Source organism: Lissotriton vulgaris, chromosome 3_1, assembly GCF_964263255.1.
Source record: "Lissotriton vulgaris chromosome 3_1, aLisVul1.2, whole genome shotgun sequence".
Classification (NCBI taxonomy): Eukaryota; Metazoa; Chordata; class Amphibia; order Caudata; family Salamandridae; genus Lissotriton; species Lissotriton vulgaris.
In genome coordinates, this window is record NC_141689.1 from 1,558,247,726 (window position 1) to 1,558,266,130 (window position 18,405).

The following is an 18,405-nucleotide window of genomic DNA, read 5'->3' on the forward strand; positions in this document are numbered from 1 at the left end:
CCCACAAGTACTGCTGGTACCAATAATGCACCGGTTTCCGCTCCATTGTACAGCCTCCCCGTGACTCTCGGCCTCGTTGACCCGAAAGCGAATTGCTCCGTTCCATTATCAAAACGGCACGTAACAGTGGGCATGCGCAATTCAAAGCTACAAACTCAAAATAAAACGCGGCAATGTGGGCATGTTGCTTTTGTAGCGAACATTCACAGCTGACCTCCCACACAATAAAGGAAGTAGTAAACGAAGGACTCACAGCATATTTAAAAACAACGCCACTGACGAGATGCAGTGAAATGCAAAAAGTGACCCAGGAACAGAACTACGTGGTTTGAAGCGGACGCCGGCGCACTGACGTCACAAGCCGATTCCCTGTTGAAGAGACTATTCCACGGACTCGTCTCCCGCTTCCTAGTCCCTGGTCCGTATTCCACGAGGGCAAGACGACGGATGGACCTCAGGGCAGGAGCCAAGTAGAACATACCTTAAGAGCTTGGAGGAGCGGGCAGGGAGGATGTAGGCGAGGCCCTAGCGCCGTGGTTGTCTCCCAGCAGGCAGGGAAGCTGCCGGCGCTCGGCCGGTAGGGCTTGCATGTACGCCTTCTTTGAAACGAACCACTGAAAGAGCCCGGTGAGTGGGGGGTGGGGAGCGAGAGAGGGGGGGCAGAGAGGGAGGGCATATGTGTGTGTGTGTGCGTGCGTGCGTGCGGGTGTCTGTGTGTGTTGTGAACAGTGTGCTGCGCACAGTGTGCTGCGCGTGGCCATCTCTTGTCTGAATTCTGGTTTGCCTGCGGGACAGGAGATGTGCACGTGGGCGTGCCTGTACGTGCTCGTCCAAAGACCAGAATCGCCGCACGTGCACGGCTCTATGTCCCTTGAGGAGCTTCTCGGCCACAATAGGTCGAGAGAGCTCGACCTAAAAAGGAATAAGTCGTTACAGGAACCTCTGGATCAGGGAGAGGATGGAATGTCCAAAGTGTCTTCGAGGGGAGGTGTGCAAATGTTCCCTCAGTAGGCTTTCCACTGACCCCAGATCTCTACTCCACACCCTAGGCTTGCCCGTAGCCCCGTACACCGTCTTCTCTCTAAACATACACCAGTCCATATTCTCCTTCCATGCCGACACGGTGGGAACCGCGGGGAACCCCACAACTGCGCAATATCTCTTTTCGCAATCATGTTCCCCAGTGCCGCCCACCAGGCCTGGGCAATGTTATATTCATTCGGCTCCCACACATTCAACAGACATCTATGGGCTCCAGGCAGCAATGCAACCCCGGTAACACCCTTCATGACCGCATGCACCCGCTGCCAATACGCCGCCACCTCCCGGCACTCCCAGAGGATGTGGAGAAAGGTAGCACTCATACCACATCCACGCTTACACAACCCATCCAGGGAAAAACCCATCGCAACCAAACGAGGACCCGTAGCATATACACGGTGGAGGATCTTGAGCTGGACAAGATGGAGACGGGCCGGAATGGCGACTTCTTTGGGGGAGGATAAGGCGGTCTGCCAGTCCTCATCATCCAACTCAACCCGTCTCCGGACCAGACCTCTCTGAGACGTACAAGAAGGTCTGCCCGATTGTTAATTAGTTTCTTGTAGATCAAGGAGATTGTACTGTCGGGGAGATGACCATCAAGTATACGGTCCTCGAGTGGAGATGACTCAGGAACCGATTCACCAGCTGTGAAGACAGACAGCAAAGCGTGGCGGACCTGTACATACCTGAAGAACTCTCGTTCTCCCAACTCGTACTCACTTTGAAGCCTCACAAAGGTCTTCAATGCTCCCTTCACCCAAAGATCACCCACTCTGCTGATACCAATCATGTCCCAGTTCTCAAAACCTTTTGCTGTCCAGAGGCATCCCATATGTTCCGACTCATACAGTGGGGTCGCTTGCGTCAATCGATCCTTCCATCCCATAGCCGCATTCGCATCTTTCCACACACGCACCGCAACCTTAGTGGGTCCCGTGAGGTTCCTCCCCGCGGCCCGAGAGTAGAGTGCTCTATTGAAGTTACCGCCGGGCAACTGATGTTTGTCCATCTCGAATGCAGGAGCCAGACCGGGTTCATACGTAGCATGGTTGATGGCGGACAACTGAGAGGCCCAGTAATACCTCCTGATGTCCGGGAGCGCAATGCCCCCGTCATACCAGGGGAGAGTGAGTTTTGCCAGAGCAATGCGAGCACGACCGTCCCACACAAGCCTCCTCTGCAGACCTTCCACTTCCCGAAAATACGCCGCCGGAATAGCGTCAAAATAATTTTGAAGCGATTGAGAAAGCGAGGCAGCGACATCATTTTAAAGAGTGCCGCTCGACCAAGTGGCGACAACAGCAGTTTACGCCACCGAGCCACGTCCACCTTCAGTCGTCGGAGAGGAGGGAGGAGATTGTGCTCGTAGCGGGCAACCGGGTCCAACGATATATAGACTCCCAGGTACTTGAAGCCTGATTGCGAGATTTGAATGGGAAACTTACTCGGCAAGGGGGGAAGGCCGCCAGAGATGACATAGACACGATTTGGACCAATTGATTATCAGGCCGGAGTTCTTGCCGAAAGAGGTGAGAACATCAAACAGGACGTTAAGGGATTTACGAGGGGAGGTAAGGTATAAAAGGATATCGTCGGCGTACAACGAAACACGATCTTCAAAATCGGGGGACCACTGGATGCCCTTTATCGAAGGCTCCCAACGGAGCCAGGCTGCAAGCGGTTCGAGAGCAAGAGCAAAGAGCAAGGGGGACAGCGGGTATCCCTGCCGCGTACCCCTCCCGAGAGCAAAGGACCAGGACACTCGGCCATTGACGACGACCTGAGCTAACGGATCCGAATACAAAAGCTTAACCCAACTAATAAAGTCCGCACCGAATCCGAATTTCGCCAGAGTGGCCCAAAGATATGGCCATTCGATCGTATCAAAGGCCATCGTGGCGTGCAAGGAAGCCAAGATGGCCGGCTCCAATAGAGACTCCGCCCTAGCGAGAACACCGTGTTGGCGCCGCAGGTTAAGAGCAGTGTTTCGGTGCGGAATGAAACCGGATTGATCCGGGTGGATCAGGTCACAAATTACAGTGATTAAGCGATTGGCAGGGACCTTGGCAAGGATCTTAAGCTTGGCATTCAGTAGGGAAATAGGCCGATACGACGCACAGCGATCACGAGGCTTGCCCTCCTTAGGAATCACGACTATAGTAGCCAGACGCTGATCATAGGGGAGGGCGACAAGCGCACGTGACTCCCCGAACATTGCGCGAAGGTAGGGCGTGACCTTGTCCGGGCGCAGTTTATACAGTTCGACAGGGAGGCCATTAGGGCCCATTGCCTTACCAGAACAGAGGGAGCGGATTGCGGTAGCAATCTCATCAACCGACAACAGAGCCTCCATGCGCTCTCGGTCCTCCTCAGACAGACAAGGCAAAGCAATGTCCCTCAGCAGCAAACGAGAGTCATCTTCATCTCTGTCGGACACCGGGGAGTAAACCACACGAAAATAATCAGCAAAACATTCCACAATCTCGCCAGGGTCAGTCACGCACACACCATCCGAAGTCAGTATCACGGGAACCACACGATTCGCTCTTTCCTTTCTATCAAGCCATGCGATCAATTTGCCCGCCTTATCACCACTGTTCCCACTAAGCCGCGCGGCCGCGCACTTCCCTACCCCCGAGCGCGCAGTGCCATGTGTGGAGCGCGCACAGAGGGCCCATCCCGCAAGAGTATTCGCGCCGCCGCCGCTTTTAAAAGGCGGGCGGCGCGAAAAACCGGCATTTACAGATTACGGAGGTTAGGTAAAATGTGGCCACTTGCGTGTGCTTTTTCTATTGCCCTGAAGCGCACGCACTGTTTGCTGTAATGCTTCCTTAGTAACGCGAGGCTGCAGGGGAGATTGTCTGATTTTATTTAGGTATCCATGTTAATTGCAGCCCCATCACGAGCTGCGATTAACATGGATATTTAAACAAAAGCACTCAATCTCCCCCGCAGCCTCGCTTTACTACCAGAACAATACAGCAAGTTTCAAAACACAGCGTGTGTTTTTTAGGCCAATCTGCCTTGTTTGCAGACTTGCTGTATTGGTTTGGTAGTAAAGTGAGGCTGCGCGCAGATTGAGTGCTTTTATTTAAGAATCCATGTTACTCGCAGCTCGTGAAGGGGCTGCGATTAACATGGATATTTAAATACAAGCACACAATCTCCCCTCGCAGCCTCGCATTACTACCAAACCAATACAGGAAGTCTGTAAACAAGGCATAAAGGTGGCGTTTGTGAAACTATATTAGTTTTGCCTGAGTTTGATTTCTTAAATTGAATATTCTGAAGGGAAGGAGTGTTAGAGATGGTTATTGACTGATAACTGGGCAAAGATGTTTACAATAGAATCAAGTGGGATTAGTGTGAATAATTTGACCAGGCTGTGGAGTGAAGGGTGACTTAAAATTTAGTCCACTTGTGAAAGATTTGGTTGTTTGGGGGACTTGTGTGTGGGTGAAGGAAAATGTGGGAAACTAAGAAAGGGTGCATGGTAAGGAAAGATTTGCATATTGAGGAGGAAGATCGGTTTCCATATGTGAACCACATGGATAGGTTTTGTGAAGAAAGGTCTTCTGTAATTGGTGGGCATACCAGCATAGATGGTTAAGTGAAATAATATGGTTGGATATCTATGAATCCGTAGCTTCTAGAGCTAAGAGAAGTGACAGGCTACGAAGGCATCTAATGTACTTGTAAGAATTTCAGGTATAGTGATAGGCATGGTATTTAATCATCTTCTCCATGTTCTGTAGAAATCTGAAGTGTGAGACTGTAGTATGAGTTCTGTTGCATATTTTTTGTTATTTTTGTGTGCAGTGAAAGTATGAAGTTTATATGTTATGTAAATGTATGTATGTTATAGGAGAATGGCTGTCGTATCTAGGGCAATGTAATTGGAATTTTTGTGTATCATCTAGAACACAGTGATTAAGGAGTTTCAGAACCGATTCCACACTCATGTGGTAAGTGAGAGTACCTGGGCCACAACTGAGGTAGTTGTGGTTGTTTACCTCTGGTATCCCACAAGCACTGAAAACAAACCCAAAAGCACACCCTTACAGCGCTTAACTCCCAGGCAGCAAGACCAGCAGTCCAAGGCTTCACAGGGAGGTATTGGGACATAGACTTGGAATTCAGCAGTCATCCAAGATAGTAAAAAGCACAGCTGTCCAGTCCTGCCCTTAGCTTCACAAGAAAGAGAACTACATTATTACCCACTATGCACTTCTATATAAAAAGATATAAACAGGTGGAAAGGGTTCTAAAAATATTCTAGAAGACATTAATGTGATGAACACGCCACAATCAGTGATGCAAGCTTATGATGAAAGCACAGGTAAATGTGAGATCTGACTGCTCAGTCAATCTCATTCGGCACCAGTTCACCTAGTAGATTGGTGCCCCCCCTTCCCATCTCCCCAACGCCAAATCCTAAAGTCTGTCTCCAGTTACGGCATTGAGCTCTGGAGGTGCCACCATGCCCAATGCAAAGCCTCACCTTTCCCTCCCCTAAACAGTGAAGAGTCCTCCATTGAGTTCTCAGTGAGCTAATTGGTTCAAGATAGCCAGATGTCACTGACAGTTTCACCATCAGTCCTGAAGTGCAGCACATGGACACCACGGGCTGTGGTCATCATATTCGTTGGGCACTGACGGATCCTTCAGCACTGGCCTGTTTCTGTGATGTCCTCCTTTGCAATCTGTTTTCCTGGGCCACAGCTTGGTTTCCCTACTAAGCAGTTTTCCTTCTGCAAGGGGTCCCTCCACTCTCTAGTCTTGGCAAACTGGTCAGGCTCAATACCAAGGTAGAGCCACATCTCTCCTCCAGTGGTAGATTTAATGTAGCATAATTGTACACTACAGTGAGCTACCAGCAGTATTCCCTGAGCTGTGCCACGATGGTGCAGTCCGTGCCATGATTCCAGTGGAGATTTTTGATTTTTGTCCATTCCTTGGCTGCAGGCCTAGTTTCTAAGAGTCTAACACTTGGGACTTTGTGGCTTCGTTAAAGGGGTCAAAGCGATATTGAGATGCCCCAATACAATAAACTGTTCCACGCTATTTAATTTGTGTCACAGTGGCCATCGCTTGATGCCCCTTTGTCCCAGTGCAGTATCTGATCTGCCCGCTCCTTCTCATCACACCTGTAGAATCTGTATTTAAAACCCAACTCCTCCAGAGTGCTTCTTTCTCGTAAAAAGCGTGCCCATTTTAGATGCAAGCCATTAGCCTAGAACAGGGGTCTCCAAACCGGTCCTGGAGGGCCGGATCCATGCCACATTTTTAAAATAACTACATGTATCTCAATGGGGATATCCAAAATATCTGCATGGATCCGGCTCTCCAGGACCGGTTTGGAGACCCCTGGCCTAGAACAATCCCGTCCATCTACTCTTGCAGTTAAATCAGGTTCTCCCTATGACCCATGTCGCTCTTTAAATCTATACGCATTCATAGACACTGTAAATCCAGTCATTATTAACCTAATAAACGGCTCTCTTTCACTAGCAGTAGTCCCAAACTAATTAAAATTGAAGCAGTCAAACCGCTCCGAAAGAAACAACTTCCTGATCCCACCACCCTTACTAATCTTCGACTCATCTCGTTGCTGCCATGTCTTAACAGGATTACTGAAAAACGAGTTAACCTTCAACTTATTATACGCATGCCCGAGCACATATTATACAGTTGTCAATTTCTTAGTTAAATATTACAGACATCGTACAGTAATGATGAGAAAACATTACAATTCACATGACCATACATAAACCTTAAACCCAGTCATGGCTTCAAAAAAAGAAAGAAAGAAACCTTAAACCCTTAACGTGGCGCTGTATGTGTTAAAAATGCACCATCTTTTCAATTTTTTAAGTAAACGTTTGGAGTGAAATTTGGCACTGCACACGCGAGTGACTGGTTCCTGGCACACACAGCCATGGTTGCAGCGCACAGAGACCCTCCAGTGCCGCACACAGGGGAAAAAAATTAGAGGGAACATTGCTTATCACCAACATCGTACAATCTACCCTGCGGTTCCCTGAACATTGTCTTGGCGGCATCTGTAACATGGGTTTTATAATCAAACTGCTGTCTCCCGGGTGACGCCTAATTCCAGGTCGGTCTCCAACTCAAGTATTTCTGCCTCCAGTTTCTCAACCTCCATATTTCGAGCCTTCTTGGTCTCCGCTATTAAGGATAGGGCCTGACCACGAATGACAGTTTTGAATGCCTCCCACAGTGACACAGAGGACGAGACAGACCCCTCATTTTCCAGGAAGGAAGAGTCTAGGGACTTTATCAGGCTACTACAGGTCTTGGGGTTGCGCAAATACCATGGATTGAATGGGGCGATCCGCCACGCGGCGTGTGTCCCCGTGTCAAAACTAAACCACAAAGGAGAATGATCAGAAATACCTCGGGCCAAATGTCTGATCCCCCCGACATAGGAAGACTAGACCCCAGGCATAAGGACATAATCAAGCCTTGATAGACTCCCATGAACCCCGGTATGGAAGGTATACTGACATTGCGTCGGGTGCATTAACCTCCAGCAGTCCACCAGGCCAAAAGTGTCTATGAACCCACCAAAACAAGATTGGGAAGTGGGAAGCGTCCTGGGAGGGTGGTGATCCAACCCGCCTGAAAGCACAGAATTAAAATCCCCACCCATAAGAAGGAGACTGAAGGGGAGGCCCAGCATCATCCGGCCAACATCAGAGAAAGTAGCGGTCTGAAGACCTGGGGGAATGTATACTGTAACCAAGGAAAGAGTTTTACCCTCCCACCTACCGGTGATAGCGGCGTAGCGCCCTCTATCATCAAGGATAACACTATCTATCTCAATGGGGAGAGAAGACCGGATCAAGATACCAACCCCTCTGGAACCAGTAGTAAACCCCGAATGTGCCACCAGTCGGTAACCCCACCTGTTTAAAGCATGACACACATTTCCCACCAAATGCGTTTCCTGCAAGAGTACTACATCAGGAGACAAACGACGCAAATATTGCAACACAACACCCCGTTTGATACGATCCCCCAATCCATTGACATTCCATGATATCAACCTCAACCCACTACCCCCCATCCCCACAAGTAAAGCATGGGTCACCCCACAAAGAGCCAGACACCTGAAGCAAGGAAAAGATCAATTTGTCGCCTTGAAAGGAAAGAACACACTCCCAAACCACCCCCCAACTAACACCTGTTACAACTCCCCCCTCCCTGCACCCCTGCAGTAGACCAAAATGCCACCCCAACATGCAGTGTGCCTGTCGCCCTAAGAACCCCACTCTACAAAAAGACCCCGGAGGAGGAAAGAGGCCCGTCGCCACCCGCCACCCAGACGTGGACCGCAATAAAACATATTAGGAAAGAAATAGAACCCAGCTGAGAAGAGCCTAATATTCGGAGGTCAGAGGTGGAAAAAGTCACTTCCGAGTAGGCTCACCACCTTCGGCACCGCCAGGGTGCTCCGTCCGATCACCTTGGCCAGGTAGGGTGTCCAGCCAGTCATTTACATTGTCCGGCCGATCAAAAATGAAAGTCCGCTCCTCATACTCCACTCGAAGCCTAGTAGGAAAGAGCATCACGTACTTCATGCCGAGGTCCCGAAGCCGTCGTTTTACCCCCTGGAAGGCCATTCTTTGTCTCTGAACATGTTGGGTAAAGTCCGGGAAGAAGTTGACAGAGGAGTTCTCGAAGTTTACCGGGCCATGTACTCTTGAAGCCTGCAAGATCGCGTCTCGATCTCTGAAGTGGAAGAGTTTTGCAATGATGGGCCGCGGGGGAGCACCCGGCTTGGGCTTTCCACCCGGCACACGATGTGCACGCTCCACTGCAAAAAACTTGCTGAGTCCAGAGGGAGAAAGGTGTTTCAGGACAAGATCCTCGACCAGGAGATCTACTGAGTGAGGCTCGGAATTTTCTGCCACTACTATGACGCGAATGTTGTTGCGTCGTGCCCTGTTCTCAAACTCCTCAAGCCGATGGGACATCAAGTCATTGGCTGATTTCAAGTTACCAACTTCTGTCTGAAGTTCCGACACATCGGTCGTGAGGCTGGAAGTCTTCAGATCCAATGACTTCACTTTCTCATTGGTCTTGGACAGGTCGGTCCTAATCAGGGTGACATCGATGGCGACCGTGACGATTTTACGAGCCAGTGCCTCGTATTGCTGACCGATGGTCTCCTTCATGTTGGAGATGGCGCCCATGATGTCCTGCAGGGACAGATCAACAGGGGCGGAAAGGTCTTCTTTGGCATCCTCAGGGGTACAACTGGAGAGTCCAGGGGATCCTTTGGGCTGAGTGTAGCGATCAATGACATTAGTCTGGACCAGTCCCCCACGAAGAGGTGCCTTCGTTTTCCGCCTCTCAACGTCACCCTTACCAGCCGTGTTGGAAGATGCGCCCCGGAGGGGCCCGCGAGACCTGGTCGAAATGGCCGCCGTCAGGCCGGGCACCAATACACCCCAAAGGCCGGCTCGTACTGCCAAAACAAAAGTACAAAGGTGATCAAAACGGCTGCAGAGTCAAGGCAGTGGTTGCATTAGCTAGAGGCTGGAAAGGCCCCGAGCCGAGGGATACGGTCTCACAATCAGACCGTGTCGGGATCCAGAAACGAAACCGAAAGTGATGAAGGGGCAACTGAGGAGACCCCACTGCCGTTGTTGTTCGATTCCGTCCCGGATCCACGAGTCGCCCAGTCCCCGGATTGCCTCCTGGTGGGCCCAAGAAGTTCAGATCGACACAGTTTCGGTTGCCCAGGTCCGATTTAAGATTTGAAAAGAGTTATGAACCCAGCCGAGGTTCATCTCAAAGAATCCGTCCAAGAAATCAGGATAACTTCAGGATAGATTGCGAAGGGTGGCGAGGGTCCGGGGAGCCCTGTGCTCACGCGACCATCTTGGATGCGCGTTAAGCTCCTCCTCTCAAGGCTTAGATTCTTATTACTATATTCCAAGAAGGAGTGAGTGAGAAGTGATACAGTGTTTCCTCACTTTCACAAACACCTAACCATAGAAAAACAACAGGAGTGAACCCCTACTGTGCTTAGCCTATCTCTCTATAACAGCCCAAGGGGATCACCCTATGGTATTAAAAGGGTACTCACCCACTGGAATTCGAAGTGGCATGCTTTATCATAGAGTCCTCGTCCAGATACCCTGACAGAGTTAAAAATAGGTGGAGATGCACTAAGGAAATGATTATCCTCTGTAACCCTGGGTCAACATTTTTCGCCCTCGCACCCATGCCTCACAGGGCTGGTTGGCTTTCTTCAGGTCCTCACAAGTATCCCGTTAGTATCCTATTTGTTTGCATTCAGTTGTGAAACTTCCATTCGCCATACTCATAACATGTCATACATACCGACCCATTTTGTTACTATGTTAGCATTTCTTTAGTAGCGTCCTATGTCGAGCTCCATGAAGGGATGGAGACAGGTGGACCTTGTAGCCAAACTTGCATCAAACATCTCTGCCTGGCTTTGAACCACTTTGGTTCCTCCTTTCCCCACATCCTATATTCTTATTATAGATGGTACAACATTATAGCCTTTTTCATCAAAAATAAGTGAGATTTGGCTCGGATCAAAGAATTTTGTCAAGTCGGTAGGCTGGGATTGATCACAAGTTTTCTGCTTTCCCATTGTTCATTTCAGCCATTAGATGGACATATCTTTATACCTCCTGTTGTACATCACATTTTAATGCTTTGTCTTTAATTCTTGGAAAATTAAGTTGAAGTGTGGGTGGCAGGCAGATGCCGCAACTGTGCAGTTTTCGCTTCAAATAAGGACTGCCTTGCATAATCCTGCTTGCTCCTCCATGACCCAAATATTTCAGTTTTGTGCAGAAGTTTCGAAATCAGTCATACCACAAGCGAAAATGATTTCCAAACATTTGAAATTCGTGCTTTATTTACCAGTTCAAATCAATAAATTTTGTAGAGCTGTTTTCCTTCAAAGTAAGAGAAGTGGCATTTTTGTAACTCTGGAAATCCAAGTGTGCTGGATATGGCTTTGTTATTTTGCCAAGTTGTTACCATTTCCGACGAATGGGTTGGTTTGTGTTTTTTGCCCTTCTAACACCTACCTACTGCAGCGATGTTGCAAAGTTTGCAGTGTACTGTATTAAAACAAGATAACAGGTTAGCTTTGCTGTTATGATGCTCTTAGGTCTGGGAGAATGATGTAATACAGAGTTATGCTATCTATAAAATGAAAAATCATGTGTGCTTACCTAGGGCTGGCTCCTTCAGGATGAGGTTACAGTGAATTGGTGAGCCCACGGGTCAGTGTTACTGAAAACAAGTGGGTCAAGTAGGCCGTGTCTGGTGCACCATGTTGGCAGTGTAACATGTCGAGAATATGCAGAGGTCTTATTAGCGAGCAAAGTAGATTCTGATTACTGGCAATAGTTAGTTGTGTCTCTCGCTGTTCCTACCTCTACCCACTTGGGTAGTTTTTCTATGCAAACTAGTAAAAGCTCTAAATGGGACTGGAATTGCATGTGCCTTTTTCTTGTGAGTCACCTTTGTCACCATTTCCATTTCATTCTTGGATACTGTGCAGCTTACACTTATTTTGATGTGGAACTGATACCTCTTACTTTGAAATGTATGGTTCATTCTTTGTGTGGGCATTCTGATGGTCCTGATTCCAGGGTAAACTGTCAGGATGCGCTGGTAAATGTCAGGATGGTTTAGATATAGTTATGCCAACAATAAGTACATGAGAGATGTCTGCTGCTAAATGTGGAGGTGACATTTTAGGGGGAAATGTGTAATTTGTAAAAACAAACAGAGAGTCCCAAACTTCTTAGGGTCCTAATGCTGAATGTCAAGGATGCCATAACCTTTTTCTTTCACTACCCTAAAATTGCTTATTCTTGCAGGCTGTTTTTACATCCCCTTTTCTGCCTTCATCATTGTTTTCTTATCTTTCTCCTTTCTTCCCTTTCTGTCTTTCACTCTAGCTTTGGGTGATGGTCTATAAGTGAACAATTAGTCCCAATCCCCTAAAATGAGTGCAGGTGGGTACGAATACTTTGCATAGGAGTGGTCTCACCTTCAGAGAGCGCAAGCAGCTGAAGCAATCACATCTACATGGAAATGTGCTGCTTATTGAATATTATGCATGGTTGAGTAGGCTGGCGGTAGAGTTTGTTTGTTCAATCCTTGGGTAGAGGAAGCTTAAGTTTGTTTATTCAATCCTTGGGTACAGGAAGCTTAAGTTTACGCTGACAAAAAGCAACATTGTTTTATGTATAGCTTGCAAAAGAGTGAATCTTCTGCCTAAATCAGGAGGGTTTGCATGCACACTCCAAATGTGCTCAAATATACACATGATCCAGCGGGCCAAAAGAAATTCAGTCTCAAATGTACAACTCTACACCACATTACTTACCAATATTAATAAATTCTTCACTAGGCCCATAAGTGTCTGAGACATGAATTGACCAACTGAATCATATGACCTAATTAATCAAAACACCTTAATAAACATTTAATTAAGTCAAAATCATAGGCAATGGATTAACTAATGGTAACTTAAAGAAACAAACAAGACCAGCTTGTCATTTCAAAATCTATTTTATTAACTTTATTTATCGAGCAAAGAGCATTTAAGGAATTTAAATCTTTATTAGCATTTATTTAGCAGCATTATTTATTAGAAAGGCACATTAGACTGTCAGTTTAAATCAAATCAGTACGAGAAATGCTTAAAACTTTTGAAAACTCATTCCCTAAACCCTATTTCCCTAACTTAACTAAAGAAACCTAAAGGGAAAAACATAAGTTAGAAAGGTTCTTACGTGGGTCAAAAATCCGGCAGCATCTCCCGAGCACAGGAACGAGTCAACAGTGCTCTTTCCAAGGGGGCAATTTTTATAACTTTTCTCTATCTAAAACTAACTAAAAGAATACAAATATCCGAGCGACACGAAACACGATTGGTCAAAAATGTCTTTCGATGAAGTCGTTTGCCTTTCGTGGAGAAGTGTGGCTCAGGGGTTAGAGGTGGCAGACCTGGAGATTGAGTTCGGCCCTGGACCATGGTTCAATTCCCCGCCTCGGCGGGTCTTGGGCTCAAAAATTCCACGGACTCGTTAATTCTCGCTCCGGTGCCTTCTCGACTCACGGGTTCACACTCTGCGACTCTGGGCAATAGCTTGCTTAATCTCCACAACGGCCCCTCGCGGTGGGATGCCTGGCTTTCACCTTGTGGATACCCTGCCAGGGTTATCTCACAGGGGAATACCAGGACGGGTTCCCTAAGCAAGCGCGGAGATGCCCCAGGGTAAGTTGTGCGCTATATAAGTTTCATTCATTTCATTTCATAGTAAAAAACCACATTTCCTCAAGAACGGCATTGTTCATAGATTATGAGTGTCACAGGCTCTTCCGAGACTCGCAACATTAAGCAAATTCATCCGTTGCTTCCTCCGTCCAAGCCTTTCTGCCGCTACACATCCTGTCCTTGGCAATGAAAGTTTAACAAAGTTTATTTCAATGCTCCACGCAGCCTTGCTTTTACAAGCAACTTTCAAAGAATTATTGAAGAAAATATTTTCCTTTTCAATCACTGCTGTGCAAGGCCCAACTTTGACAGGACTTCGAACATCCATTTTAGAAATAGGCCACAGGCCTCTTTTAGCATGACTCTAGTATGCAAGGAAACACAAGACAATAATTAATTCAGGAAAGGATAATTATTCTGTTACCCACCCCCTTGACTAATATTAACCCATTAGTCTATGTTACCTAGCTTTGCATACAAAAGACAAACATAGCACAGTCACATAAAAAGACACAACATAAACAAAAGCACATTTAAGAGGATGCACACGCTATTATTTGAATCAGCCACAATTAATGTTTGACAATACAAAAGACAAGGTAAATATATTATTTAAAAACAAAATGACAAACACGTCAAGAGCACATATAATTAAACCCAAATGTTTATGTCGGTGCACATTATTCTAGGTTGAATTAGTACAAAAACATGCAACACTCATTAGTGAATTAAAAATTATGGGAGTTTTAAATCTGCAGACAGATTGTTAACTTATCTCTAAAGTCCGCTTCATCACACATGATAGACCTGTTAAAGATATATGTGAAGGCTTAAGATATGATGTCCCTTCTTGTGATGCCATTTCCTGTGATGTTAATTCCTGCGATGCCACACGCTGTGATGCCACACGCCGTGATGTAATGTGCCATGACGTCACTTGCATACTGGTTAACTAGGTTAGTCCCCCCACTTCTTTTTTTAGGACTTGTGCCCTGGGCATAAGAGAATGAAGTTCTTTTCTCAGGACGTCTTTTTGATCTTTACTAGTGTAGTCTACCCTTGTGACAACCATTCTTAAAGCTGTGCTGCTTCCTGTACACCTCATGGCTCCCAGTACCCTTTGAAAATAGTAGCAACCTTGGGAAGAGAGTCCTGGCACCCAAAAGATAATCAGACAAAAACACAAACGATCCAAGGTCGGCAGTGGTTAATTTGTTTCTGTGGTTGCTAGTGATAAGCACAGACTCATTTTTGGACAAGTTGACTTATTTTTCATCATTAAACTTTCATCCAGAATAAGAGAGCAAAAGGCAGAAAAGGGAGGAAGAGAAAGCTAAGGAAACAGTGTCAAAAAGAAAAAAGAAGAGCTAAAAAATAACATACAGAATTGTGATAAAGGGACAAAGCGTATAGTGGTGAAAGAGGAATGAGGTGGAATAAACAGTAAACAATAGACACCACTGGACTCCAGCAACCACAGCAGTAGGTTCAGACCGAAAAGCAACGCAACTGAACCATATGTGGCAAAAAAGGGCTTAGCTGAATTCCATCAATGAAATGAAGCTACAAATCGAAAATGTATGCAAAATAGCAACTGTGCTTGTATTAATCCCCCTCTTTCACCTCGAAGTACAAATAATTTTCATAAAAACACATAGATAATATAAACGTGTCAAGTGAACAGAAAACAATCTATGAGGCAATTTCTGTTTCAAAAAATTAAAATTGAGGCATATTTCTAAGTAAGTGCGACACGACTTGCTCACAAATATTTTGTTGCTCTCCTGTGACGGGAACATAATGTTAATATTCTGCTGAAAGTGGAAAAAGTGAAGACTGGCATATGCAGGTCTTGATATGAAATTAAATCATATTCTTACTGACTTCCCAGGGGAGTGGGAAATGTATACAATTAGCCGTGAAAAACGAACAGTCAGCAGGCGACTGCATTGAAGTGCCAGATGTGTTCAAGAATCAGGCGCCTTTGTCCTGAAGGGCACGTCACACTGGTCGGAGACTTGAGGCGGGAAAACGTGATCCCTCGGTGTAGAGGCTCTTACCTTCCCCTTGTAACCTTAATGTTTTGTATTCAACAGACTCGTGCTCCGAGCTCTCGAGGCAAAACATTATTAACACATACTTCTGCCAAAGGAAGGAAACCTTTTGGAAAGTATTCATTAACTATGGGAATTTTGCATGTTCTCGCTAAGGTAAGGTAAACACCTGATTGTTAATCATACAGCTATTTCAATTGACCCCATCGATGGCCAATGGTGTGTTTTTGCCCAGCTAATTAATGGCGACGCCAATAAACGTTTCAGTGACAAGAAGCTACGTATCAAACTTGCAAATGGTTTCTTTTGTTATTATTTATAGTTCAGGGAAGCTGCTGTGTTAATGGATAGGAAAATACAAAATTCAAAAGTACTGTAGCTCACTTGAGCTACTAATGGAGCCTGTTGGAGTTAGATATGGAGCAGATATTTTATCACCTGCAGGCTCAACTAAATATATTGTCCATGCAAGAGGTATTGAAAGCAATCCGGCCTGCTTCCTCCCAAAAAGGATGTTAGTCTGATTACTCACAGAAAACCTTCATTACTCAAAATGTTGTCAGTGAAGGTTACTCGCACCCCATAAACAAAGTGCTTGGGGGCTCCTTCGCCTCTGCATGGCTGCACTTGTTTAAAGGAAGCCCCTTAAAAGGGAGGGTTATTTTAATTTTATAAATATGCTTTTTATGACCTTACAGGGCTGTTTGATTCTTTCAAATAAGGTAGCCATATAGCAGAGAATGTTAACTTTCTTTTGGGTTGGAATGTGGAAACACACTTAGAGCAGTGACATAACAGTAAGGTGCACGGTGTCTCCTTTTTCATAAACAAATGAGCAGTGGCGGCTGGTGACATTTGAAATAGGCGGGGCGTAAAATTGGCGGTGGAGAAAAGTCCATACAGGAACAACTCAAAGGCCTACTCGCAGTCAGAGTGTTCCGATTTTATAATGAAAATTATGCTCCTCGTGGGTCAAACTCAAACACCAGTGTGCAAGTGTAAAACAGCACAATTGAAATATATTTTACGATTCCACGCTCAGTGGGGGGTACCTTCACATTTGGACTGTTTTTCCCAGCTGACTGTACCACATCTCGCAGTCAGAGTTAGTATCGCGCATTGCCATGCACTTGATTTAAATTATGGGTTTTAAAAAATACTCTTCAAAAACTTCAAAAGAAGCAGCAGTCTGCCGCACCTCATTGGCAAGGGACGCTGCTTCTAATTCGACAATAATAACAGACTCGGACTGACTGACTCATAATAATAAAATACATGTAAAAAAACTTACCTTGGCTTGGCTTCCCGCTCTGACTCTCGACTCGAGTCCTGTCCCGAGACTGCAGACTCCTGCGCGCCATCCTGAATTTTTTTGAATGCCTCGTCACCAGAGTCGTCACTGAAGGCTGCAGGCAGCCTCCCTCCCCTCCATGGCAGCCGGCGCTGATTGGTTCGGCCGGCTGCCCTAAACACGTCATTTCTCCTAGTCTGCATGGTGCAGAACGGAGAGTGGGAGGTGGCAGGGGGAGCGGCTTGCCCACTGTTGCTAATACTGTCTGTTTGGACAGCCTCTCAGGCTGTCCAAACAGTCCGTATTCACAACAGTGGGCAAGCCACTCCCCCCTGCCCTGAGGCTCGAGTAAACAGGAAGTTTTACCATTTGTTTCTGCCTTCTCGCACGGCGAGAAAGCAGGGAGGGCGGCACCCAAACGCCCCCAAGGTAAAACCGCCACTGCAAATGAGTTGTGTTTTGCGGCCCTTGGCTGAAGTGGTGGAGAATGTAAAGGACCCGGCACACCTTACTCTTTTATACCCTTACATTGTCTAAGTTCCCTAATAATTCATCTGTGCGGAATATCATTTTACGAAAATAGACACACCTGGATAGGGTTCAGGGATTGTCTCCATCCTTTCCCCAATGCAGATGGCATGTATAGCGCTGTTTTTGCATTTGGATCATTTGTTGCAAATGCAATCTGTAGCCCTTATTGAAGATCTTTTCCTAGTTACACAGTGTGGATACCACACACAGGTGGACAGGAAGTGAGATGTCACCCTCAGGAAGCCATAAAGAGTATATTTGAAGGCTGAGATATATGCAGTGTAGACTTCTCAGTTCTTTGTTAATGATTTTTTGGTGCTGGTGAGACACATCTGTTCCCAGCTTCTAGCCAGGGTGGAGATGCAGGCTGTTTCTATCTGATGCCACCTTTTGACACCTTGAATGCTTCAATGCAGCATGCAGAATGATGGCTGCTGGGCACCAATTACGTTTGAGTGACTAGAAAGTGGGCAGGACTTAGAAGAATTGGCTGCTACATATGCTTTTGCTTCATCTCATTTTACTTGGCGAGTCATTTTAAGAAGAATTTGTAACACTCCGGCATACACAGGTATGTATGGGACTTTGGTTCTAGTGCTGAATCCTTTGATAAACAACACTAATCCTTACATTTGTTCTCAATACAGCAGATCTGAGCCAACTTCTAACAAACCCTGATTTCAGGGTTCTAGGGCATTTCTTAAGCCTCAAATAACACCCACCCTCCTACGCAGCATACCAATGATGCCTTCCCACCAGCATTTCCTGTGTGTAGTAGTAGGATATTGTCAATTCTCCATTTTTACCTTAATCCTAAAATGAGCTCCTGTATTTTTTCACACAGATTTTGGTGCCTTTAATCTTCGCCATACATGCGGAGGGCAGAAGGATTCATCCCTACCTGGGCAATTTTCTAGTTTATGTTCCATCTCTGCTTAGGTTTCTTGGGACACTGTTCAAACTGCACATACTTCAGTCTCCCTGTTTTCTTATTAACCTACACAGTTTTTACCTTCACCCCTAGCAGAACTAAGAGTGCAAAGGGTCTTGCTTCCAGACAAACATTGGCTTTGTTTTCCTCCCTCCTTCATGAGGGATCAAAGTGTTAAAGGCTTTCCCTTCTACTGCAACAGGACTGCACCTCAGTCAAGGATTTGCTCTGCATGTTGGGGGACATG

General features: G+C 46.3%; 1 pseudogene; it reads right to left on the reverse strand.

Moving 5' to 3' along the window:
• Positions 1 to 8,477: 8,477 nt before the first annotated feature.
• Positions 8,478 to 18,405, reverse strand: part of LOC147728181 (uncharacterized) — a 61,081-nt pseudogene continuing 51,153 nt past the window's right edge.